This window comes from Amblyomma mixtum, chromosome 8 (genome assembly GCF_055824585.1).
Source record: "Amblyomma mixtum isolate Tamu chromosome 8, ASM5582458v1, whole genome shotgun sequence".
NCBI classification, from domain to species: Eukaryota; Metazoa; Arthropoda; class Arachnida; order Ixodida; family Ixodidae; genus Amblyomma; species Amblyomma mixtum.
The window spans coordinates 54,162,033-54,189,925 of record NC_143019.1 but is presented as its reverse complement, the minus strand read 5'-3'; the positions used below and the strand labels follow the sequence as shown (position 1 = coordinate 54,189,925).

Genomic DNA, 27,893 nt, shown 5'->3' with positions numbered 1-27,893 from the left:
ACCCTTTCTCTCTTTTATTTCCCCCTCACCATCTCCCCTTAGTTCTTCACACTTAAGCACGGTATACTGCCACCGTCGCCGCGTGGTCTGGGAACATTGAACTTGAGCGTCGGGATTGCTTTTTTTTTGTCGCGTGGAGCGCAATCTCTGAAGCAGTGCTCGCGTGACTGTTGTTTGCTGAGAAGCAACCTCACATCAGGCGCGTACACTCTGAACATTAAGCACCTATATGGGAGTAGAAAGGGAGTAGTAAGCTTTACTCCTTTTTACTTGTTTCTGTTTAGAGTGCACGAAGCTGTGTGTGTGCATGCGTGCGTGTTGCTTTGCGTAAGGGAACAGCAGCGTGGGGGCAGCGAACTTGCAAAAAAACATGGAATGACGGATGACGATTGTGTACTACGTAGCGGGTGAAGCCGCGATTATGAGTGTTTCGTAAGATTTTTTTCTCCGAGCCGAGCCAGCCGGTTATTAGGATCGTTCTGTCACTATTGATTTCAAGGGTTTTTATGAGATACGAACACTCAGATACGTTTCCGTTCATTTTTCCACGAACGTATATATCTCGTGCTCAGTGTTGAGCGCGGGTTCCTTTCAAATGGACAAAACATCTCTACTTTCACAATGGTAAGCCCAGGATACAGGAATAAGTTCCTTCTTAAACACACACACACACACACACACACACACACACACACACACACACACACACACACACACACACACACACACACACACACACACACACACACACACACACACACACACACACACACACACACACACACACACACGCACGCACGCACACACGCACGCACGCACGCACGCGCACACACAGGTCCAGGTGAGGAACGAACTCAGATATGATGCTTATTTTGTGAAAAGATATGAAGATAAAAGCTTATATTCGACAAAGTTTCGCCATGTACTCGTGTTGTTAACACGTCTCACCAGTCGATTTGTAGAAGCATTTTGTTACGCCTTTAAACGACGCTATGGTAAGATGAAGGCTCAGTACTGACCATTAAGGATTACCAGCACCTTATAAATGTCTGAAAACTGTTCGCTTCCTAGAAAAGTGCTGATGCCTTCGGGAGATCCAAAAAAGGCCTCAGGATCGGTTGTTTCAAATAGCTTTCTGCCACTGAAAGACACGCGTAAGTGTGAGTGCAGGAATATTAGTGACTATTAACCCCCAACTCTAAGCATCTTCATCAAGTATATAGTGGTGTACCTTTCAAGCCGTTCTTTTTTCTTTTTTTTTTACAGCGAGCGCGCACACCAGCCCAGAGCCAGTTTTCGTCATCCTACTCAACTGCTCTTCGTCCCAACTCGAGTGGCCGGCTCAGCATCATACACGCAAGAACTCACCGACACATCACTCAATCGCTCACCACTTCCTCACTCGCTAAAGTTCACTAACACTCCTCTTTCACCCTTCGCTCACTCATTCGTAGCTCGCTCACTCACTCACTCACTCACTCACTCACTCACTCACTCACTCACTCACTCACTCACTCACTCACTCACTCACTCACTCATAATCAATTCATCTCAATCAAGAAAAAATCCATCGTCACCTCCTTACTGACGGACTGATAGTTATCACCCACTCACTCACTCAGCCACTCATCATCCATTCACTCATAATCAATTCGTCTCAATCAATAATATTTCTGCCATCACCTCCTCACTCACGGACTGATAGTTATCACCCACTCCTTCACTCACTCGCTCAGCAAGTCACTCACTAACTTATCCACTCACTCACTCAGCCACTCAGCCACTCACTCACTCACTCACTCACTCAATCAAGCACTCACTCACTCACTCACTCAGCCACTCACTCACACACGCGCACACACACTTTCACTCACTCACTCACTCACTCACTCACTCACTCACTCACTCACTCACTCACTCACTCACTCACTCACTCACTCACTCACTCACTCACTCACTCACTCACTCACTCACTCACTCACTCACTCACTCACTCACTTCTCAAAGAACGACTTAGGCACCGCATTACGTTTACCGCTGCTCCCTACTCCAGAATCCGCTAGGTGAAGAAACCGAAAGCCGTGAAGCGGTAGCTCTGCTTCAATCACACCTTTACTCAAAGACGGCGGACACTGTGCAAAGAGGGGCCGTCTTTCTCCCTCCCCCCTTTCCTCACACTGATATCGAATCCCATCGGCGGCAGAGAACGTAAACGGGCGAAACCGGACACCCTACGTTCCGCTCGCTTTCCCTCGAAAGAGGCACGGCTGTCAGGCTACGTACAGTACAAAGCGGACCAAGCAGGAAAGACGGGATGAGTCTCGTCACCGCGAAAAGAGCCGCCGCGAGGTGCGCGCGACTCGCAAAAGAACTGCGGTGAGGCTCGCCAAGCCCCGTCTGGCATGTAGCGGAGCCCCGGAATAGAGGAGAGAGAAGGCGTTGGCGAAACTTCATTAGTGATGGAACGTGTGCAAATGACTCTCCCGGGGCGGTTGGCTGGCTCGCTCGCGTCACAGTGTGGTGGGCGAGGGGGAAGCAACGAGCGTGGGAAGAGACGCGAGGCAGCAAGCTGAGATACAGGGAGCGAGCCCGAGAAGAGTTTGCTTGGCCGCGGCTAACCGTTCTTCCCTCCATCCCCATTTTCCTTTCCCTACTCCCTCGCCGGAGAAGATAGGCATCAATGCAAATGGTTCGCGCTACCGCCGCCCGCTTCTTCCCTTCGGACAGGAAATTAGCGCAGCCCGCGGCAGTGTCATTAAAATGCGCGCGTCTCTGCCTTCTCCTCGGAGGAGACGAACGCTTTGCCGATACGTGGTGGCAACCATTCTCCTCCCCCCCCCTCCCCTTTCGTCCCGATCTTCTGTCTCGAAACGTAGCCGTCTTTTCGGAGCTGTCACCGGGAGAAGCCATCCCCAATTCCCTATACAGGCCTGGGGAAAGCGAAACCCCTTTCTTTCTCTGTACACTGACGTCCACGCAGTCAAACGCTGCAAAACGTGTAAAGGAACATGGCGGCGTCCCTACGCGACGTCTCGCCTAGCCAGGTACTCTTTGTGCCTGAAGTTTTGTTTTGTTTTCTCCTCTTCCTTTCTGTACCAGTCTATCTTATTTTCAGTCGCATCCCGGTCGTCCTTGTCAAGCCGGTGTCAGTGCAAGGGGTAAAACGAGAGCCTGGTAGCGCGCGCCTTTCCTTCCCCATGGTAACCCGGCCTACAGAAGGAATTAGGGAAACAGACAGGCGTGATTCGGGCCCTGTAGAACGCTTTCTGTTTAGAGGACATACTTGCACATCGGAATGCGCATCACCGGCGCGATGAATAGTTAAGCCTACTTTTGCTCGCTAACCTTAAGCGAACGGGTCGTTAATCAGCGTAGCTCCCCAAACGAGAAAGCGTATACGTACTAAAAGTAAACTTGACTTAAAAGTAGATTGAATGCGCAGAAGGGTATTATTAGTAGGGCTTGGACTTTGAGAATACTGGCAGTATTTTTTTCGGTGTTGATGATATCAGAACTCAATTCTTCGGTCTTTGTCGGCCTTTTATTATTTAGTACGAGCAGCTCATGTTGCAGTAATTAACGCACATATGGTCATGTAGAGCTATGCATGCGTAAGGAAGTTGTACAGTCAATCCAAAATGTAAGTATGTCGAGGATGAATTATTCAGCCCCGATAAAAAGCGTAAAGTGGATGTTGAGACCTAAGAACTTGGTCATGATGTTATGGCTGCACTGTGCGTTGAACGAGAGGATTTCGCATCATACGGTCCGCGTGCTGAGGGCCCCGATTGAACAGACAGTTAACCGTCGCGGAGGCCGTGCAGAACATGACACTTTCGTGCTCTGTATGTATTGTTTATGTATGTATGTTGTCTTTGTTCTCGCGTTCTCCAGTTTAGAGCTTCTTCTAGGATCCCTTACAAAAATTGCCTGTCGACTTTCCATTCGTTTCTCATAGACTCTCTTGCCTTCCTACAGGCATTTCCTTGTGTCTAACCGCAGTCTATGCACTGTCTGTAAAAGTATAGAAAAAGTGTGTGGCCATAAATCTATAGATTGTCTATAGACTGGGCACGCCCAGGGTCCCCACATGACCCCACTGCACTCATGTTTCTCTCTCTCTCTCTATAGACTGGCTATAGGAATTGTATTGTCCATAGACAAGTCTACTTGAAGCAATTTCCGTAAGGAATGAATCCCATAGAACTCGGCCAGCTTTCTGCCCTGCTCGTCCTGAAAGCTCGAGTGCTCCAGAAATCGAGATCACTGCCGGGGACGTTGTAAGTAAACGTGCTGCTAAATCTTAATTCGTAGCCCTACCTTTATATGCAGAGCATTAATTGGTTTCAATAGGTTAGAAAGTACAGCCCCGCTGCCCTGAACGATACTGCATTGACGCCCCTTAGCTTTGCTTTGACCTCACTTAGCTTAGTCTAAAGGAATTTATGGAGGAGGCATTATTGCGAGGTATTTGGATTCCATCGTTCAGTACAGAGATAAATAAGCTGGAGCTGACAGCTTGACGAGAACTGATGCGCACGACGGGGTCAGACCGAGATAGAGAAACTATACCGAGGGTGAATTCCTGTGCTTTTGGTTTTGTTCGCATGATAAGCGCAGACACGGGGTTAACGAAGATCCCCGTCGAAACAAAGGCTGTTTGAGGAATCCGGTGGATATAAAAGGCGAAGAGGGCAGGTAACGAAACAAAATTACGGGTCTCAACTGGGTCTCCAAGAGGGGTCGGGGCAAAGCCTCCGGGAAACCCTGTTCTTATTATTATTCTAATGAAGAACGAAGAGCACCGTTGATTCATTTTGTTGCCCTGGCTGAGCTACACTACGTCACTGACTCGCGAGCGCGATCGTGTCGGGTTTATTATAGTTGTGTGCAACGCAGTTGAGACTGCTCTCAGCACCCGCGTGGGTCATTATGTATCCGTACAAGCGGTTCTTGATTATCGCGCGAGTGGCAGCGTCACTCACACGCAGAAAATGGTGGAGTCGACCTGCTTCAATTCAAAACTTGATAAATATTTGAGGTGTATAGAACTAAAGACAACTAAAAAAGCAAAAAAAAAAACGAAGCGAAAGCTAGCTAAAAAAAGGCACCAGGGAGCCAAGAGAGACGCACCTCTCAGCGTTGCCCCGTTGGTGTCGCGTCCTCTTGAGCCTCGTTATAACGAAACGGTTTATAACGAAATAATGGATATAACGAAGGAATGACGATTCCCCTTGGAAGCACGGTCAACACGGGAAGTAACGAAGCTACGGGTATATCGAAGCAATCGCCGGGCTCCTTCGACTTTGTTATAACGAGGTTCAACTGTATTTCAGTCATTCATTCCCTCCTTCAGTCCAGGGTAGCCCGCCGGACATACGTCCGGGTGACTATAGACCGTTCATAGACTTCTGTCTATCTAGTTTATGGACTGCCGATAGACAAATGCTACAGAAGAGTTTATAGGCAATACAATCTATGACGGTCTAAAGACCACCCATAGACTTCTGTCTAAAAAGTTTATCGATTGCACATAGACAAATCATAGAGAATAGTCTATAGGCAATACAAGTCCTATAGATAGTTCAAAGACAATCTATAAATTCATGGCCATACACTTTTAGTAAACTTTTGTCTATAGAATCTATATTGACTACAACTAGACAAAAATGGATATCTTTAGAAAAGCAGCACAGTCTATAAGAAGTCTATAAACTGTCTACATACCATTTTTCAAAGAGTCTGTCAGCGTGCATTGGCATAAACAAATCGTATACCGAGGCTTCATGCCCCAACGTTCTTTATTCCACTTTTTCCTTTCCCTTCCTTCCTTTTCTCACAATGCTGTTGATGTGATCAAGCTGACTCTGTTACAGCACCTTTATTTCATTGAGAACATATTCCTGCTTAGTCTTCCCTATCTAGTCTTCAAAGAAAGCCTTCCGAAGTCGAAAGAGAGCACCACACAGTTTCAACAAAATATTAGGAGGTGTGGCAGCCCCCGCCATCGTTCGCTTCCCTAACGCTGCACAGAAAGTGTCGGGCAACGGCAGTTTATCCCCGGAAAAGAGCGAAGAAAGGCGCTGAGAGAGCGCCTCTCTCCCGCGTTCCCCAGTGGCCCGAAAAGGGGCAGCAAAATCGGCGCCGCAGCAGTCGAGCGAACCGCGGACCCCGGCGCCTTTGTCTCAACTCGGCGTGAAGCCGCGCCTAATCCGACAGTGGCGGCACCAGCAAGGAAGACACATTTCCCTCGCGCGCGGCGTTGTGCCCTTTGCGGGCTGCATTCACAATGGCGCTCGTGCCATGGTCAACGTTATCGACACCACTTCGGGGAGGGCGTCGTCCCTTTTAAGGGTGTGCGCTAGAATACACCTTACTCCCTTTTTACTCCCATATAGGCGTATTATTGTTTAGAGTGTATGCATGTCACCCTATGTACCCGTTTATGCTTCGGGTACTCCTTTAAATGAATTTTTATTACATCAATCCAGTGTTTTAAATGCAATCGAGCATTTAGGGGGTGTTTTATTAATGACGTTTGTAACCAATGTCGACCAAGCCGTAGAACAATAACTGCAGACAAAAAAACTGAAGCCGAACTTCCACAGCTACGAAGACAAGAAGGGTGAGCGCATTGATTCACATAATGACACTTCGAAACTTCAAACAACTGGCCCGTATTCAACCTGCTGTATCGCAGAGCCCAACAAAGGAATCCAGCACAACGCTTTCAGCATACAGCACAGAGTTCGTCATACCCTTACGAACAAAACTGGTCTTCGGTTTACGGAAACTAAGGAAACGTGCCGACGTTCATTCTCGGAAACCTGTCTGGTGCCCATTCCGAGCGAACAGTTCACTATCTCCATAGTATAAATAGTTCCGAACCGGAACCAGCGAACTTAACTTCCCGAGACAGAAGAACTCCCCCATATCTCTAGCCAGCGAAGTTGAACGTTGCGGTGACCGACGGAAAACTAAGCTGTTGGAACACAAACGGCGTACAGGGCCAGGCGGAAAAGGAGGCTGCCGCAGACAACTCACAGCCGCATCGCGCAGGAAAAGTGCACACATGCATAACTGTATGCGTATATACCAGCTGCCTGCTCAAGCGTCGCGCGGAGTCGCAGCCTGGCGGGTAAATCTTGCAGGAAATTAAAGTTTTGGGCTCGTATTTCCGGTTCCTGTTCAAAACCAAACCGCCGCCTGCCGTCACCGCCGTCTCCTTCCTCCCTTCTCCTACTCCCTGTCTCTCTTTCACAGGGATTAGCCAATCAGTGCGCGTTCCCTCCGAGTCGCTTGGCCAGTCCTCCAGTCTCGCAGCTCCGGTTTGGCGCGCTTTCCGACCCTTCCCGCGTTTTCCATGCGCGCGCTCGCGCGCGCGCCAAAGTTCGCTGCAGAACTGCAGAGCTCCACGGCCAGCGGGGAGAAAGCGCGCGCGGCGCTTTCTGCAAACGGGGCGAGGATTGATGATGGCTTGAGCGCGAAGTCGCTATACTGTATCCCACGTATATATACCCGGGCGGCGCGGGATCTCTATATGGAACGCCACGCGGAACCTCTTCCGTTCCGATCTTGGCACGCGTCGAAACCATTAGCGCGCGCTAACACGACGGTAGCTGCCGGTGGTCCGGCGGCACGTTGTCACCGGATTCCAAGACTACGCTCGCTACCGTCTATCCTGTTCTGTATCGGTATTCCGGAGTAACTCCCTTGCGTGAATGCGGAGGTGGAGGGGATGGGGGGATGCAAAGGTTGTAGGAAGGGAATGACATCCTTCGTGCGGACTCAGTCGTGGTTCAGCTTATGAAACGCACTACTATTCCTTAATAGTCCGATTTCCTCTCCTTCACACCTCCTTTCCCGTCCCTGTGCCCTTTCACGCCCTAATCAACTGCTGCACATAAACGTAAACGACATGTACCGTACTATTACGCACATTTGCACATACAGCTTTCCCTGAACTTTGTAGAGACCGTCTGGCTTGCCGATGAATGGTGTAAGCGAGGTCTGTTGCTTCCTGATATTCTGAAGCTGTGATGGGACGAAAATGAAAATTCTGGTTACCCTTCACCATACAGATGGAAGCCCGGTGGCGTTATAGCTTCTGACAAAGTCTATACGAGAAAAATAATAAGCAGCAAAGGTTAATCGGTTCTTCTCATTCCGTTTCAATACATCCTGTCGGCTGCGCCAGTCAAGACAAGTCTGCTCTGGTGAATTTGCTGCCCCGTGCATTCAGCCGTACTGAAAGTAGAAACCTCTATCTGGTGTTATAAATGCTTGTCATATTTCTCGCCTTTGCAGTGTTTTGTAGTGTCCACTGGAAGTGTTGTGTATAAGTGTGATCATTTTTGAGCTCCGAAGTGCATTTTCATGTGGCAGGGTCTGTTCCAGATAGGTGTTTTTTTCTTTTGCATCTAGAAACTCCGCTGCTCGCTCAGCGAAGTTTCATGTCGGCACCGGATAGGACGATAGTGAACGCCATGGCGAACATTTGCTCAAGGAAACAACCACGATACGCGTGTTAGAAACGGATACAATGTCAAGCAGAATAAGCATTGACTTAGGTTTGCTTTGCAATTTCTTGCTTGCTGAAAGAAAGCATTTGAGAAAGCTGTTGAAAGAAAGCATTTCTGAAGTCAGGAGGACATGGTGCTTTCGATATCACTATCTAAACGTCTCTCACTTTGTAACAGAGATCTCTACATTGACTCAGCAAGACCTGTATGCTAACGAAACAGGGCAGAAAAACACTTCAGAGAAAATTCAAGTTTCCGGTTATTTTGGACTGCCGCGAGGTATGCGATCACAAAATTCACGAATACGAAATGAAAAAGAATAAAGATACTAATTAAGAAACCGGAAAGGGGAGAGCTTAAAGAAGTTAAAATGAGGAACAGACAGCGTTCAAGCTATATACGAAGCAAGCTTCCGTTCACCGGCGCGCGTTGTAAAGACTTCCATAAGCTCCGGAAAGAAAAAAAAAAGATTGCCTCGCACGATATTCACGGACAATGCTTAAGGCACCGCGGTTCACTTCCAGAGGAACAATGGGACGATTTAACGCGACTTGAACCCGTGAGGCAAGACGCGCGCAGTATAAAAACTTGTCCAGAGTATAAGCGCTTGCATAAAGACCCAGTACGGATGTCATATTTATATCGGTTCCCAGCGTACATATATATATAGCGATCGTACCCCCGTCTGAAAGACAAAAGGGAATTCATTGAGCAACTAATCCTCCAAGGAAAGCCGAAGCGTAAGAATGACGATAACAAAAGCCTGCCGGTTGAGGGAGACCGAGGCAATGTAATGCTTTCAGCGAGACGAGATAAAAGATGAGAAAAACGAATATAAAGGTTCTGGCCAGGAAAGACCACATTGGAACAATGACCTGCGGCCCAAGGGGGATTTCAGAGGTCGCTCTTCTGAGCGCGTGAACCTTACGGGGAGAGCTGCAGGGGGAGGGGGGGGGGGAGCGGTTCTGGTTTTATTATTGCTCCGCAATTATATATGCATCGCCTCTTTACGCGCTCCGGTCGGGCGGAAACGACAATTGTAAAACCGCCGCGCGGCGTCGTACCCATGATGCACCGCGTTAGCAAGGCACACTGAACGGTTCTTTTTGGGCGCAGTGTCGGCACGGTGGATTTTATTCCGTTGTGCACCACGGTGGTGCCCTCGGTACTAGTTCTTATCTGTGCAGAAAGCGACTGCGTTGGATGATCAAAGACTTGCTGCTGGCGTTTTAGTCGGCGCTGCTACAAGTCGTCTGATTATTATTCATAGCTTCATTTCGTAACGCTGAAGTTTTGAGCAAACACAGCTATATTGGCGTGACCATGAAATGCCAGCATCAAGCCAGTTGAAGCTTCCCCAATAGCACTGGTAATTGGCCCAATATTGGTTACATATTGGCAAAGGTTTGTCATACCGGAGCGAAACCATCCATTTGGAATATTGGTTTGGTTGCTTTAATGGGTTTAACGTCCCGAAGCAAGTCAGGCAATGAGGGACCCCGTAGTGAAGGGCTCCGGAAATTTCGACCACCTGGGGTTTTTTGGAATATTGGGTCGATTACCCGTGCTGTTGGGAGATTCGGACAAGCACAACTGTATAGGCGTGACCATGAAACGCCAGCATCAAGCCAGTTGAAGCTTTGGACAGGCACAGGTGTATTGGCGTGACCATTAAATACCAGCATCCATCAAGTTGAAGCTTTGGACAAGCACAGCTATACTGACGTGACCACGAAACGTCAGCGTCCAGACACATGTGGGGAACCCTCGAAAAGGAACTGAAGGCTCCTTTATACCTGTTAGAAAACCCGCGTAAAAAAAAAAAAAAAAAAGATCAGCTTCCTCATTTCTCAACCTCCGTTTGAGTGAACGAGTAACAATTAATATCAGCGGGTAAGTGTCCGTGCACACTTACACGCCTTCATATGAAATGCTTTAGACGTACGACAACGCTGTAATTTTTTTGCCCTTTAGAGTCTACTAGACGGCAGTCGCATATCAACGCGGCACAGCGCGTCCTTATCTGTAGAGTTGCGCAAACCGTGACACATCGATCACACGATTACGCTAGATACTGCTTCTCCATCTCCTTGACGCCCGAATTGGCACCCCGTCCTTGCGGACCGTGCTTGAAGACATTTCAGTGCGTACGTATCATCAGCTCCGGGCGCGTGCACCTGAAACGATTCCCTCCCCCTGCTTTGCTTTCTATCTTTATCGCCTCGCGACCGAAGATAAAAAGTGCGGTGGAAGAATGGAATCGCTGCAGGTACGACATCACGGAGCCGATAAGCGGGCTGCCTTGCAAGGACGACTTGGGCGCGTGCATTGCAATGCCAGGAGTGCATGCGAAGGCTGTATATGGAGAGCCATCTGCACGAGGGCAACAATATAAGGAACAGAGAGACTACTTTACGAGCAGCCGAAAGTGTGGCTGTTGATAATGTGCTGCGTAGCATTGCTTCATCTTCATCAACCTGACTACAACCACTGCAGGGCAAGTCATCATCATCATTATCATCATCTTCATCATCAGCCTGACCACGCCCACTGCAGGGCAAAGGCCTCTCCCATGTCTCTCCAATTAGCCCTCTCCTTTGCCAGTTGCGGCAGGGCGAGTAGCACTGCTTGTTTCACATCAATTATGGTCGGTTGTCCACACAACCATTATCAACCATACGCACACATACGCTTATCCCCGCCGCGGTGGCTCAGTGGCTACGGCGCTCGGCTGCTGACCCGAAAGACGCGGGTTCGATCCCGGCCGCGGCGGCTGAATTTCTTGAAGGCGAAATTCTAGAGGCCCGTGTGCTGTGCGATGCCAATGCACGTTAAAGAACCCCAGGTGGTCGAAATTTCCGGAGCCCTTCACTACGGCGTCTCACATAGCCTCAGTCGCTTTGGGACGTTAAACCCCAATAAACCAAAACCAACCAACATACGCTTATCGTGAATGCTCTTTCAGGGCTTCGCGCAATCAGATATGAGCCACAGGTTATTATAATCTTGGCGTTTTATCTTTAGTGCTTTATTTTATGAGAAACAGAGTATTGAAAGTTTCCGGACTAATATCGGCTACTCTTCGTTCTCTTGAGGTACACCATCACCACGGCGGCAGGAATTTTTGTACTTCACTGCAGTCGAAGCGCAAACGGGGTGCTGGACATCGGACATTGGCGGCGGCGCGGGCGGCTGTAGCAGAACATCATAAGCACTGAACCTATCAAACACCACCACCACGATCATAATTATGAGTCAAGCGACGTCCACTTCCCGACAGAGGTGATCTTCTATTTATGTATACTTAGGCCCGCATTTCCCAGTCCTGTCCCAACTGTACAGAGTTGAGGGCATGTACAGAACACACTTTGTACACATGCAGCGCTGCCATTACCTTCCCCTAATTCCTCCCATTACCTTCCGGAATGCCTGGTTTCACTAGGACTCGTTTGATCACCAGACGGCCCTAGCGGAACAAGCACCCGCGTTTAACAGGACCTATGCTATTACCAGCCTCCTACAAATAGTATCTATCCTTGTCCAGTGAACCCTGTCCTGGAATCGACCACCCTATCCAAGCGAACTTCCTGCCAGCATCATTCCAATCAGCCCTGTCTTGGTAGCTGACCACCCTATCCAAGTGAACTTTCTAATCCCACCACCCCACCTTACTTTGTGCAGGGCTGCGTTTTTTATTTATTTATTTTTTTTACAGAAATCGTTCAGTAAACCCAACTTATTCTCTGCGGCACACAAACCAGATTGGCATGTACAGTTGCTATATAAGAGACCTCTATCATGTCGCGTGCCGCCACCGCTACCGCTTAGCAAGCACCGCGCGCCACAACAGCGCATGCGCAGATTTGTCCGAGGGCGTCCCATGCCGCCATCTTCCGGTCAGCTGAGCGTACGCTTGCTGCTACAGTGAACTATACCTGCCGCGTCGAGATCAATAAGCGCGGACGCAGTAGCGGAGCTCGGTAAGTACGCCCTGTGCTAAAGGTCTCTACTCTCCAGCAGCTACACGCAGCAAAAATTGGACTTAGCTGATTTACCACAGCCACACCCATCCTTATCGATCCGTGAAGCTCGCATTCTTCGCCGAATACAGTTTAATCTCCTACATACACCAGCCAAAACTTCATCTATACCGGCACACTTCCACACCTCAGTGCCCAAACTGTCCACACACATATGCAGACATAGAACACTGCCTTACACAGTGTCACGCAGCCTTCCAGTCCCCCGCCTTTCCTTTCCCCCCACCCCCACCGTGGCCCATCTGGCTCGCCTCCCTGGATGTGAAGCTGCAACGTGCCCTCGTCGCCTTGGCCCAGGACCTATTGAACGCCTAATAGAAAGGATGTTCTAATAAAAGTGTCACACCACCAGCGAATATCGCACAGTGCTCACCTCTTTCTGATCTTGAAGTGGGTAACTCCAGCGGCCCCTGGAAGCAGGGCCGCTGGAGTTACCCAGTGTGCGAAGTGTGCGAAGCCGCGATGAAAGCAAACAAAAAAAAAAGCAGTATGGGAGAAGGGGCTATGAACTCAACGTGCTCTCCCGACGCTGCAACCTGTGGCGGGTATACTTTTCACGGACGTCTCCCGCGGGCCTTTGTGTGTGCGCGCCGTCAACGCAGGCTCATTTTTTTCGCAGGTCTCCAAGCTCCGTCTCTGGAATGTCTTTTCATACTCGTTCTTGTCCTCTCCCGAGCACAGTCCCTTTCATTTTTTTTACTAAAGAGAGTATCAGTTTACGTAAGCAAGATGAGGTTACTTGGCGCGCATACGCTTTCTTCCTTTTTGAGCTAAGTGCGCTTTCTTTTTTCCCCTTCTGGCTTAGCATATAATACCTGTCAGAAGAGCAGTCAACGTACGGTGGACGAAAATAAATAAGATTATGTACAGCGAGAGAATGAAACGGAAGAAACTGCAAAGGCTAGACGCAGGAAGACGCTGGCGTAGCCGTCTGAGTTGGCTTCTAGAGGATGAATGGCCGAGGCTCGGATGGTCATTTCATCTTTGTACCTTTTTTTCCCCGCATAAAAAAGCCATGTTGCTTTTAAAAGTATCGAGTGTCTTTCAAGGCACTCTTATAGCTGCTCTTTCATGCTTATACTATGGCTTTACAGAACCGGAGCTTTTTTTTAATTTATTTTCTGTTTTTATTTTTTCTTGGTACCTTTTATGGTATGGTCGTCATTAAAAGGATTATTACTGTGTTGCTGATGTTGTGGGCGTAAAAAATGACGTAAGAGAGTCTATTACTGCGATTAAACATTAAAATTGGGCTCTGTGTGTAAACGGTAGTCACGGTGTCCGTTTGCAAGGAAGTGATGTTCAGTCATCACTTTTTGTGAACCGCTATTAATACAGTTCCGTATTAGGGACAAATGTGATGTCAACGTGACTGTTCAAGCGAAAAGGCATTCTTAAGTGTGTGGATTAATGTTCTATGAGCAAATTGTGACACTGTGCAAATTAAACCGGTTAAATACGTCTTATATTTAATTTGACCGCAGCTATCGTTTATATATGTAATTTGTTCCTTTATACAGGAGGCTTTCCTGAGAAAATAGAGAAATCAAAAGGAGTTTTATTGGACAATGGAAGGCGATAAAAATAACTTGTCGAACTACTCTCCAACCTCTATACTGCTGCCTGGTTTTTCAGATGGCTCAGAAAAACTAGTTCGAACAACAGTGCTGAAATTTGCAGAAAAATCTAATTTAATTAGTTGCTCACAGTATAGTTTTCATGAAGGAAGATCCTCTGAACTGGCAATCTTAACTCGAAAAGAAGATATCCTGCAAGGCTTTGCAATCAAAGTGTTGGTAGGTAGATATACTGACTACCCCAAAGCATTCGATCCCTTAATCACTTGGCTTTGCTGAAAATATTAGAAATATTTGCATTCCGAGGTATACCCGTAGCACTAATAACGTCACAACTGGACCATCGCGCGTAAAGAACTGTTAAAGGCGGAAATGGGCTTTACTCAAAGTGTGTAACTATATGACGCCCCTTCAGGAAGCATCCTGTAGCCACAAGTGTTTAATTTTTATACTGAAGACATTGTAAATGTCAGCGCAAAGCAGAATATATAACATACGCTGGTGATACAACGCTTTTATTTCGAAATAATAGTTACAGCAAGCTTGTAAATGACATGAGCCTAATCGCTAAATAATTCAAACACTTGACGCAACCTTAATTCACTACAAATAAGTGTAAAGAGAATTCCAAAACCGATTATTTTTTCTCATGGCAGTCATAGATTATGTTAGAGGGTAGTCTAAATTTTACCACGCTCTTATTAAAATTGTTGATTTAGCGTTTATTTTTACAAATGTATGTCCTGGGGTATGCACGTACATGAAACAATTTCGCGGTTATCAAAAACTGCAGGCAAATTGGCTGAATTTCAGTTCTTGCTAGCGCCCAAAATTAAGCTGTATATGACTGTCTCGGGTCCTTCATTTCTCACAGGAATGGAAATAAACTTTAAACACGGCTGATTACCACATTTTCAAAGCGCGATGTCAGCGGTGACAGTTCACCACGACAGCATTTATATTCCTCCCTGAACTACAATCTCTTTACGGCGTTCTCGTTCCTTTTGTCCGTGATTGTAGCACATGACGTAAGGAACGAATGCGAGAGCAAAAGAGAACGACATAACAGACAGCAAGACACCTGTTGCGCCTTAGATTTCGGATCGATCCTCTTTCGGCTGTTTGTTTCTGGCATCCGTCTAACGTTACACCCGAGCCGCGCGTACACCACGGGGTTCGTCTCAAGATCCACTCCGTCGTACTCTCCCGTCACAAATAAATCCACCCACGCGCGATCAAGAACCGTGTTTACAAGCGCGAAGATCGCACCGCCGTGAGGCATAGAGAAGGCACGTACTGCTCTCCGAGGCCTTGACAGCGTACACAGCAACTGCTGTATACTGCCTCGAAGAAGAGGCTTCACGGACGCGGTCTCTCTTCGAAGCCGTGCCTCTGAATACGGGTGCCCGCAGCCGAGCTGACGTTGCTGCGTAGGCAGCGCCCCTTGCGGTCGATGCTGCGTTCCGTGAAGAGTTACGACGGAGAGTTAACGGTCTGCATCGTCAAGACACGGCTCGTCTCAGCTTTCTCGGGCTCGAGAGAAGAGGCGTCGGCAGGTAGCGATAAATAAGGCCCCCGAAAGACGCTGGAACACGCATTTCTGCGTACGCGTGGTCTGGGGGGCTTTATAGATGCTGACGAGCGCGTAGCTGCCGACGCCGTCTCGTAGCACGCAGGTCATGCTTGGACGCATGGACGGCGCGTGAAGGGGAAGGTGTGCGGAGAACAAGCGGGTGTGTTGTGAGGGCCGGCACAGGAGTCGAAACGTGAGTCGGATTGGACTAGGGCGGAAGTGGTGGACCGAACGGCGAGACGAACGAACTGAGCGTTGAAAAGGGTCAAATAATTGTTCGTATGCTTAGGAATCTAATGTATCCGATGCGGGATTCGAAGATACAATGTTGTATAGCTGCAGAGAATACCACATTTCAGGCTCGCCTGTCTGATCTAGCGCACACCTCATTCAAGAAATTTTTGACGCAATTATAAATTGTGTATTTTAGTTACAGTAAAACTGATACAGTCTGATTAAGGCTACAAATATGACGAAGCGCCCTGTATATAGGAACAGGAACAATGAAAAAATGCTGATACTAAAAAAACTACCAGGCAGGAGTTATGAAGATGGAGTGAGTGAGTGAGTGAGTGAGTGAGTGATTGAGTGAGTGAGTGAGTGAGTGAGTGAGTGAGTGAGTGAGTGAGTGAGTGAGTGAGTGAGTGAGTGAGTGAGTGAGTGAGTGAGTGTGTGAGTGAGTGAGTGAGTGAGTGAGTGAGTGAGTGAGTGAGTGAGTGAGTGAGTGAGTGATGGAAAGTGCTTAACTCAATGCCGGGTGCACCAAGGATCCAATGCTGTTTGTCAAGTAACGTCACGAGTGCGCGCTCCACACCAGATGCCGCCAGGATGTCATATTGCATCATCATCTATCGGTTCTTTCCGCTACTTTCAGCATTAGCAAACAAGTCTATCAACATGTCTCTACGTTCAAACTCTTCGCTCTTGCGAACCTTTCGAAGGCGGCAGTTCTTTTTTTTTTTTTTTTGGAAACACTGACGGAACTAGACTCCAAAAGTGTCATCCTCCACAAAGAATGCGGAAATACATTTCTGAGCAGCTAAACGCAGAAAAGTCAAAAAAGAAAGCGGTACGGTTGACAAAGGAAGAGAAAGGTTCCACTCCTTGAAAACAAAAGAAGCGAAAGCGAACGGGACCAGGCCTCCCCCGTGCATCCAGGCACGCACGCCTTGCCCGGGGAATTCCCCGCTGCGAAGGGCCTCGGCTCTGCTGCCGTGGAGGGGGACGAGCCAGCCCCGCGGTGTCGACCTCATTCCAGCCTCGTCCGACCTGCTGTGCAGCTTTCGCCCTTATGCCCGGCGCCGAGATGATGCGTGGAATGACGCCGTGCTCCTGTGGCCCACTTATCACGAATGTTTATAATACACGCTGGGAGCTCGTTAAATCGAACTCGTTTAACACGAACTTCCGGTTCATTCGAACTGGCGCCCAAACAATGGAAGCTCGATCGGGCACCACGTAGTTGGAATTGCGGATAATTCGAACAGAAATTTTCGGTCACCTTCGATGGCCAGAGATGGCATAGAGGTAGAGCATCCGCCTCGCGTGACGAGAGGACTGAGGTTCGAATCCCGGTGCCGGCCAATTCTCCACGGGGTTTAAAAAAAAACTCCGCGTGTCGATGGATTTGCATAACCAGGCCTAGGGTGCGTCCTGATCTCGGTGACTATACTCGGATACAACTTAAGTTTGCAGTGAAGCTCCGCCCACATTCAGCCTTCGCGCACAGAATTCCTCCACGAAGAAAAAGTAATCCGTTGCTTAAGCGTTTCTTGTTACCTAAACAAGAAGCTTATCACAAGAAAAAATTATGAGCTCTACAATTTTGATACGTGGATTGTTTGATATGGTCAAACATTACAAATCTGATTTCGTTTACAGTTGCGATTGGCCAGCGGAGTAATACAGGACGCCGAGGACCGTGGCCCAGTGTTAGCAACTGCTGTTTCTTTAAGTTCTTGAAGGAATTGGTGAGCGCTATCAAAATACGGAAAAGGGATGAACACACAGGACGAAGCGCATCCTACTATTATTATTTAAGTTGTATCCTGCTATTGTCGAATCAAAGCAAAACGTATCATATGGCTTCGCACCGACGACCTTTGGTTCCCCAAACCATGACTTCTTGAAACTTCAAACGTCCAGTACGGCCAGACTAATCGACCTAGGACATTCGAAGTGACGTCAAACGCGTTTTCTTCTTGCGCTGTACGCGTTGGAATGATAAAAGTAGACATCCGGATATAAAAGTCATCATAAAAGTAGACGCCGTGGATCTCGGCCCAGTGTTAGCAACAGCTGTTTATTTAAGTTGTATCCTACCATACAACTGAGAACGCACTCCCTCACCAGAACAGGACTTGGCCACCATGGTGTAGTACAGGGTTGGTCAAAAGTTCTCAGGCCACATAGTCCGCTTTTCATCGGTATATCATGGCATTTAAGATTCCGATAAAGTTATCAAGGTTCTCATATGGTAGAACGATCCTTCTTCTATTCTGTACAGATTTTGAGCTTCGAGGGTATCTCAACTGCCCGGGTATGCTGCTCAAAAGCAAACCCTGTGGCCTTGGAACTTTTGACTGACCCTGTACATGGCCACAACCTTCTATGAACAAACCAAATTTCACTGTTAATAATTAACTGAGTTTTTCGCGGTGCTCCTTGAAAGCCGCTAGCCGTGGATGGGGTGGCGTGGTATATACGTTGGGGGCAGGGTGCACTGAAAGGGCTGAGTGGTCGTCGCTGACGTCACCTGTCGGCAGCGTCGTTCACATCCGGCCTCGACCGGCCGGGGTCTCTCACTCTGTCGAATCCGCCCTCGATAAACAGCGGCGCGCGCTCGCCGTCGGAGCCCATCCCAAGGAGCGCCGCGGTCTCCTCGACGACTGCTCGCGTCTCCACCTATTCCTTTTTCTTCTCCTTGTTTGCTTTCCTTCCTCTCCGGCCGCGACATTTACCAGGGACCGTTTCCAGGGGCGCGCTCGCACGCGCGACACTTCGACGAGGAAAGACATATATCGGCGCTCACGTATACGGGCCGCTAAAAGAGCCCTGGGGGTATCGGTCAAAGGAAATTCTTTTACCGTGAGCCGCGTGGAATGAGAGATATTACGCGATACGATTTCCCGGCGCTTAAAGAAGGAATGCGACCGTGTTCGTACGTATGTTTACTCGCACGTATGCTCCTAATACGGCCCGACTTATCAGGCGAGCTACACTAGGGACACATATCACAGCGGTGTGTTCAAATGAGTGTCACTGCGTTTTGTCTCCAGACAATGCGTTAACACGGGAGATCAGGCGCTGGAATTTTCTCAAGCCGGCCTGGCGTGCATATAGCTTGCACACTGCATTCCATCGTCCTTACACCGTTAGTTGTTGGTGCACGTAGCAAGCGACTGGAAATATTTAGCCTGGTGCAGACGTTGGTGTATGTACAGTCTTGGTGAAAAGTAACCAGGCTCCATGGTTTGCTTCTCATTCGTATAACAGAGGCTTCATGGCTTCCCTAAAGATCAAAAAGTTCTTTGAAGGTGAGAAGAGGGGTTCTTCTTACCATACAGAGATTTAGAGCTTGAGGGCTGGCATAATAGCATGAACATACGTCTGACAAGAAAAACGTGCAGCCTGGTTACTTTTGACAAAGGCTGTACGTATACAGCGGGTGGCGTTGGGGAATCGCTTAATTGTAGTTGACATTCTCAGCAAGCCGGTTCGTAGTTTGTTTGTTTATTTTTTTTTCAATGGGGCGATTTTTTTTTTTTTTACGGGCCGCAGCAACTTCAGGGGCTACAAGACACACCGCGTATGGGGTATTCCGGGTTATGTTCGACCCCCCATTTCATAATTCTTTTTCAATTCTCGCCGAAAGTTGCACATGAGCATGCTGGAATCTCGGAATCATACAGCTACTCAGGCGCCGATGAGCCGTCCTGGTAGGCTTGTCAAAGTTTTTGTCGTCATTTTAGCCCGCAGCGGTCGCGTAGTGGTTTGAGCATTCACCTCGCATGAGGGAGGCGCGGGGTTCAATCCCTAGTGCCACCGGATACCCACCCGTGATACATAGGGCATAAGCTTTCTCCTGGCCTAGTGCTCGGCATTATTTAGGGTGAATTTCTTGGGAAATGGGTCTTTCAAATATCTTCTATCGGCGAAAGCATCTTGTGCCATGGCGCTCTTATATAAGCAACAGATGCCCTCAGTGCGCCATAAAACTTCATCATCATCATGTTTATCGTCGTTCGTAACTCTAGGGGTTCCTACACGGAGCTCTATTTAACTAATCACACTGGATATCCCCCCCTCCCCCCGAGTCTGTGTCCTTTGAAAGATTACATGAGGGCTCCCATCCTCTGCATAATCTGCACATGATGTGCTCAAGCCAGTAGATGCCTGTTCGTTTTCAAACATTGGACCCGCCGCGGTGGCTCAGTGGTAAGGCGCTCGTCTACCGAGTCGGAGTACCCGGGTTCGAACCCGACCATGGTGGCCGCGTTTCGATGGAAGCGAACCCCCCCCCCCCCCCCCCCCCCCCCCCCCCCCGTGAAAGAACCCCAGGTGGTCGAAATTTCCGGAGCCCTCCACTACGGCGTCTCTGATAGCCTTAGTCGCTTTGGGACGTTAAACCCCATTAACCAACCAACCAATCGTCCGGTAAATTGGTAAATTGGTTTCCTGAGGAAAGGAAATGGCGCAGTATCTGTCTCACATATCTCGGCGGACGAGTATAGGCGCGCCTGCGCAGATTGGTCTCGTAAAAAAGACGGCTTACTGCGCCTTTCCTTTGCACACGGCCAGTTTTCAGCCTGCACTTCCTTCCCGTGTGCCGTTTCCAGGGGAAACCCCGCGCGTCACGAATTCCAGTCCCTCCCGAGCTGCGGCCCCTAAGTGTTGCGGTCCTTGGCGAACAGATGAGCGAGACACACGTCGTCGCATGCCACGGAGACGCACACTCACGTTCGCTCGTCTCAACGCCAGGGTCCGCCGCCGTCAAAAGAGAGCGACGTTTCCTTCCCGCGAGCAACCTGCGGTGTAGCCGTGACGACGCATCGCAAGCAGCCCGCGCTCCAAAAGGCTGCGGCTGCCGTTCGGGACAAGCAAAGGGCTGCTTTCTCTTCGACGGCAGCGGATGCGGATGTTTGAGCGGAGTGCCGGAGAGCGTCTGCGGTCTGCCCTTTGTTCACCTTGGGGGAGCGACGCCGCGGGCGGCAACGCCCGCACCGCGACCGCTCCTTCTTGGCTCGTTGCGACGCTTTAGCGCAACGCCGCGGCTGATAAACGGTGCGGGTCTTTTAAAGTACGACATGTCTTCTATGGCTATATTCGCCGCAGCGCTTCTCGTCGAACACTTTCGCCGGATAAACAGCGGAAGTCTCAGAAACGCGTTCTGCCAGTCCTTTGAAATGCTCCGAAAAGAATGGCAGGCGACAGCGCGTCCAATATGCGTAAAAGGAAAATATTTGCCTCCTTCGCGTGTCCTAAAGGCGTTCTAAATGCTGCTAATTCATAGGGCCTTCGGCAGCTGCTTTTAAGCGGGAAACTCTATGATATGATTACGGTCACTAAGCGCGAAAAAGCTGAAGACGAAGATGATGATGATGATGATGTCCTCAGGCTTAATGGCACATACCCACGACGGGGGATTGGCCAGGGTGCATAGCGGATACAAACGCACTCATGTACAGGGAATGGAGTATTTTGATAATTTTAGGACACGAAGCTAGAATTTGTACAAAACTAAAAATACGGAGAAGGAAAAGTATTCAATTCCCATTCTAGCAGAGGAATCTACCAGATGAAATTATATAATTGTGAATATAATCGCGCACTGGTTTCAGGGCATATCCCTTGGCGCTTGCCCCGAAGGATAGGAGGATCGGAATAGATGGAGGAAGCACGAGCCGAGCGAGGGGGGTTCTCCAAGTAAATTCTACGGACAGCAGCGATCCGCCAGCGAAGAACCGCTTGTGCTGTCTCGATCCACTACTTCGGCTTTCGCCTGTTTTCTTCGTGGTCATAAATACTTACCAACTGCCCAAGCTGTTCCCTTTATTATAAGATGTTCATAAACGTACCCAGACTAAAAAAGAAGCATCAGAACCGAAGCCCCAGGATAACTCGTGTTGTCTCGCACCTTTCTTCATCTCATGGCCGACCGATATAGCCGGAGCTTCGGTATAGCCATTGTTGACCCAGCTGACATGGGAAGTCGTCATTCCTTTGTTAGATCCATTATTTAGTTATGAATAGTTTTGTTACAACGAGGATATATATATATATATATATACGAGGGGGTACCCAAAAGAAACCGGACTAAATTTTTTGGTCGGCAAAGCTTCTGTGGTACCGCGTTTTGCCACTAGGAGCGCATAGAACGAACATTCCAGAGTCAGTAAGCCGAGTGCCGTCGTTGAAGGAGGTCAGACTAGTTTAGGCAGAGTTTTAGAGTGACGATTGTTTTGTGTGAATGTCGTTTTTGGAATGGCTGATTTTCGTGAACAGCGTGCGCAGGTGAAATTCTTATTTTTGCTCGGAAATAGTTGAATGGAAACTCTTAAAATATTAAGAAAGACGTACAAGGACGATGTTATGGGGACAACTCAAGTGTTCCTGAATCGAATCCTGAATCAAAGCAACAATCATGATAATGGAAAACTTCAAATTCACCTCGCCTCAAGAAAGCTCGTCAGGTGAAACCAAACCTCAAAACAATGCTGATTTGTTTTTTGTTTTTTTACGTGAGAGGAGTCGTCCATTGAGAATTTGTTCCGCAGGGTCAGACAGTTAGCCAGGCTTTCTACTTGGATGTTGTGAAAAGATTGGGCAACAGTGTGCGGTGGAAGCCGCCAGATTTGTGGCGGTCGGGTGACTGGTTTTTCCATCATGGCAATGCCCCCGCTCACACAGCCCTGTCTCTACGACAATTTTGGACCAAAAATAGCATGACCCCTATACCTCAACCCTCATACTCTCCCGACCTTGCCCCGTGCTACTTTCTTTGTTTCCTAGAATGAAAAGACAGGTGAATGGAAAGCGTTTCGCTGATGTTGCTGAGGTGAAGAAAAAAACGACGGAGGCACTGTCAAGCATCACAAAAGATGAATTTAAACAATGTTTTGAAAAATGGAATGAAAGATTCGACAAGCGTATCATTGCAAGTGGGGAATACTTTGAAGGAGGTTGAAGGTATGTGCTTAAAATGTGAAAAATAAGCTCAAACAAAAATAAGTCCGGTTTCTTTTGGGTACCCCCTCATATATATATATATATATATATCGCATTTCTGCGGATGTTGACTTTGAAACCTTGAAGTCACAGCATTACCCACAGTTCTCAGAGCAGCATCGCTGACACCAGGGGTACTATCGCACCTCTACAAAGCTAATCAGGTAATTAGGGACTCGACAAAAGACGCATCTTTTCACATGGAGCAAGAAGCGACAGAAAGAACGAAGGAAGAAAAGAATCAAGTTCGTTGGCACGGACACATTGAGGTCTCCACAGAGGACACCCCATTGACTCTCAAAAGCTCATTATCTTCCAAGTAGCTCGTTTATATAAAGCCGAACACGACGATCTACACGCCCCGCTGGCGATGGCGAAGAAGGGGGGAGGGAAACAACGAAAGGAAAGGGGGTCTATGGTACCTTTGCAAAATATAACAAAACAGAGGGAGATGCGCTGTCTTGACAAGTTTGCAACGAGAAAAAAAAAGAAAAAGAAAACGATAGATGATCTTGTAGATTCGAGCAACATTCGGGAAAGATGTTTAAGAAGAAGCACTTAATATAACAAAGGAAAAAAAAGGGAAAGTAGGGGTACATGCGCTGCATAAGGCAGCGGGGTAGACATTCCCCAGACAATTAACTCGTAGACTTAGATCAAGTTATAAACGAGCCAAACATAAAAATCTACCGCCGTGAGAAGAGGTAAAGCAAGAAGAAGAATACATCACGGGGTGGATAGAATTCTCGGTAATGACTGGGAGAAAGGAAGAGTGGAGGCTGTTGAAAGAAAGGGAAAAATTAGGGAAGTGGGGAAAGGAAGAGGTAGGGAGAACGTTAAGGGAGAGCAACGAGAGAAAAACAAAATCACGAAACAAGGCTTCGTGATGCACGCAGCCGAAATAGGCAGGCGAGTACAGCCGGGTCATAAAGCGAACAAACAAAAAAGAAATCAGAAACGGGGTTCATGTAAAGGATACAAGAGAAAAAAGCAGGAACCTTTACCTTCCTCCGCCCTGTTTTTTCCCCTTTCTTTCGGACCCCTCCTTCTCCGCCCTGCCCTGCTCACTCGGAAAAATAAATGCACGAAAGCTAAGGCACGAAGAAATTAGCCCTATATTGTATGCGCAAACGAGTTCGCGTCTTTTTATATTATTCGTCCATCTTTTTAGCCGCAGCGCCAACTGGTGTTTCTTCTCTTCCTGGGTCGGGTTATGCGTGGGGGGCTGCTGTTTCGCATTGTTCGGCGAGGCCCAGAGCGCAAGCCCGGACTAATCTTTACTTTTCTGCCGCACGCGTGTTCGGCGGGAAGAGAGCCGTCTTCCCCAGCTCCGTCGTGATCCCTATTTCCCCATTTTGCTTCCTTTCTTTACTTAGGTCCGTCGCCGACTCGCCGAATAGTTTCCCCCATAGCTGCTGTTGCTCACTCTCGGCAGATCGCTTCTTTTATTGACGACACGTGGGGGATGGATAGGGAGCTTCGGGAGGGAGGGGAAAAAGGGTATAGGAGAGGGTGGTGGCTATCCTACAATCTCGCTCGAAGAAAACGAGAAGCTGCGGTGAGGCCTCTCTTTGTGATGTCGGTGTGCTTTCGTTGCTTTCGCCTTTTTTTATCTTTGCGTAATCTATCCGGGTCTGGTTCTGCCGCATCTCGTCTAAGCAACGCGGTGGTGGCTCTAATTACGCCAAATTTGGCTTTGATGTTCGCATTAACGAATGAGAGGAAGAAGTGAAGGAGAAAGACGACGCATCCGTCGGGAAATCAAGGGCTATAACGAAGCCATCCTTTCAAAGGTTAACAACAACAACATAACGAAGTAGAGCTGGGCGCGCGCTATAAAAAGGCAAGATAGAGGGAGCTGGCGATGCTGGTACACAGAGGGGGATGGTATAGGGAAAGGGTGATATAGGGATAAAGAAGGTGATGAGTCGTAGGGAAACGGTGCACACATTGCGTTCCGGGTGCTCGCAGATGCTCCTTTGTCAGATGGGGTCTAACAACGTTCTTCGGAGTTTCAGTCATGCCTATACTTATAGGTGCTAATGTTTCCGGACGTAGTGGAATTATTTATTGCTTCCACGAAAGGATGCCGATTTTGAACACCTGAGCAAGACGTCGTTGTTCCGGTGGGAGGATAAGCTGATTTCGCTGGGCAGAGGGAGAGAGTCCTCTGTTTCGGGCTGCTCGGTATATAGTGTGGCTTTCTACAAGGTCTCGTTCGTTGCCCACGAGCTAGAGAATACTCTGAAGAGGAAGGGACGAGACATAGCAAGAAACACGACGCGTTGTGCCCCCTGGCTGGAATTCATCGCAGAATAACTGGTGTTCTAAAGAACTATCTGTCACACTTTGGCAACATTCCCTTTAGACTAGGGATGGTTCTTGTTGTATGAGTTAATGATAGGGCGCTGATCTCGACTATGCAGTATGTATATACTGATGCTTAAACGCGCTACCATTGGGAAACCATATCTGATGGTTAATGGAACACAGACGAAAACCACAAGACAAGCGCGTTAAACCATCGGTACGTACAACCAACTAGACGCCGCCTTGCTTAAAGTACGTATACTTTCCTGAGATCTTGTCGTCTGCCAACACGACATCAATATACTCCCCTCATGACCAGTTGGAGTGGTCACCCTGAATTAGAACTCTAAGCGACGTGCTATATTTGAGGAGAGCATGAAACGATGACGATGAATCTGAGAAGAAATAAGTTGGATATGCGGAAGCAATCAAACCAGGAAGTCCAAGGCATCTGGAAGTTTCAAGTTCCGTTTGTTAGCACGAAACACCAGCTAGGTAGCGGACACAGGGAACGCAATACCCCGCATTTCGAAAGGAAGCAAAAAAAAAACAAGGAAGGAAGGAAGGAAGACGGAAAGAAATGAAGGAAGGAATGAAATATGCAAATAAGGAAGAAAGGACGAAAGGAAGGAAGGAGGAAAGAAACGAAGGAACGAAGTAAGGAAAGAAAGAAGGGGAAGAACAAAATGAAGAAAGAAAGAAAGAAGGAAGGAAAGAAAGAAAATGAGGCAGAAAAAAACAAGGAATGGAAGGACGAAAGGAAGGTTTGTTTAAGGTTATTGGGGTTTAACGTCCCAAAGCAACTCAGGCTATGAGAGACGTCGTAGTTTAACAGTACTGCATATTGGGCGAGTTGGTTAACATACATCTTGCAAAATTTTAGCGCGAAAAACACGGACAGAAAGAGTAGACGACACAGCGCTCGTGTCGTCTACTCTTTCTGTCCGTGTTTTTCGCTCTAAAAAATTTTGCAAGACGTCGTAGTGAAGGGCTCCGGAAATTTCGACCACTTGGGGTTCTTCAACCTGCACTGACATCGCAGAGTACACGGACCTCTAGACTCCATCGAAATTTGACCGCCGCAGCCGGGATCGAACCCGCATCCTTCGGGTCAGCAGCCGAGCGCTGTAAACAACTGAGCCATCGCGGCGGGTACGAAAGGAAAGAAGGAAGAAAGAAAGAAAGAAGGAAAGAAAGGGAGGAAGGAAGGAAGGAGGAAAGGAACAAAGGAAGGAAATAAGGAAAGAAAGAAGAACAAAATGAAGAAAGAAGGAAGGAAAGAAAGAAAGAAAGAAAGAAAGAAAGAGAGAAAGAAAGGAAGAAAGAAAGAAAGAAAGAAAGAAAGAAAGAAAGAAAGAAAGAAAGAAAGAAAGAAAGAAAGAAAGAAAGAAAGAAAGAAAGAAAGAAAGAAAGAAAGAAATTAAAAGAAAGTAATTTCACCGCTTGAGGAGCACGGCATCTACCGGCGTCTCACGGTTCACACTGTGCAGTGCCTCCCATAAGGAGAAGCACTTCACGCCACAGCGGCAGCAGCCATCCATCCATGCCCGTATAGTCGTCGCCGCAGCGTAACAAAAAAGCCAAGGCTGGGCGCACGCGCGTGCCTCCTCCATGTCGAAGGCAGCCAGCGTGTCCAGCCGCCCCTCGTAACGGTGCCTCCGCGCCGCCAAAGAAATCGAAAAGCATGAAAAGAGTCCTCCATTGAGGAGCGCGAATGGGGGGGGGGGGGGATTCAGAGAGCCCCTGAGTCCACAAGCGAGGGACCCAGGGAAAGCTGCTGCGCCGAGAAGGAAAGCTTTTCGGCGGCAACGCACCACGACGATAGGCAAGCAAGAAAGGAAAGGGAGGGGAGGGAGGGGTGAGGCGCGTGCGGCTATGACGTCACGACTGGCAACCGTTACGTGGCCCGTTGCCGCCGCAGGGCCTATTGTTCGCCCGCGAAAAGGAACCGAACCGTCTCCGCCGCGGTGGATGAAAGCGGCGAGGCGCTTCCATAACGGTGGTTCCAAGAAAATGGGAGAGCCCCCTATTTGTGCCCGTGTGAGTGGCGTCCCTTGCCCGAGTTAAATAACGGCTTGTCGTGGCAAAGAAAAGGCATAAAAGGGGAATATTTAGGGAGGGGGAGCGAAGGACGGGACGCGGCCTACGTTTTAGCATACAAAAAGTAATGAATAAGAAAAAAATATGGAGCTAGGAGGAACAAGCGTTCTGCTGTGCTTCCACATTTCTTTGAGCTCAAAAGAAGCTTCTTTTCGGAGGGAGATTGTAGAGCCTACGCGTGTGTGTGTGTGACGTTATCGCTTATACCATACATTCTAACGGTACAAGCTGTGTGCTCAGACAACGGTTATTTCTTCCCTTTTGTGCGAGGACAGCATTTTAGCGAGGTACAGAGAGATATTTAAACGGTCAAGGGTTTACAGTCGGGAATGTGGCTACCTCTGCCCTCAACACTCGCAGCCAAAAGTTAACTTGGGATCTTCCTCCATTGAGACCGTAGAAAAGGATTGCAATAGTTACGGAATCTTAGGCCATCCTAAGAAAGAATGAAAGAAAGAAAGAAGGAAGGAAAGAGAGGAAGAAAGAAAGAAAGAGAGAAATAGAGAAGTAAATAAAGAAATAAAGAAATAGGAAAGAAACAAAG

General features: G+C 48.2%; 1 protein-coding gene across 1 annotated transcript in view; it reads right to left on the bottom strand.

The window, feature by feature from the left end:
* The window catches only part of pros (homeobox protein prospero), a 229,242-nt gene that overhangs the window by 186,511 nt on the left and 14,838 nt on the right, over positions 1-27,893 (bottom strand). The gene's annotated exons all lie outside the window — the stretch shown is intronic.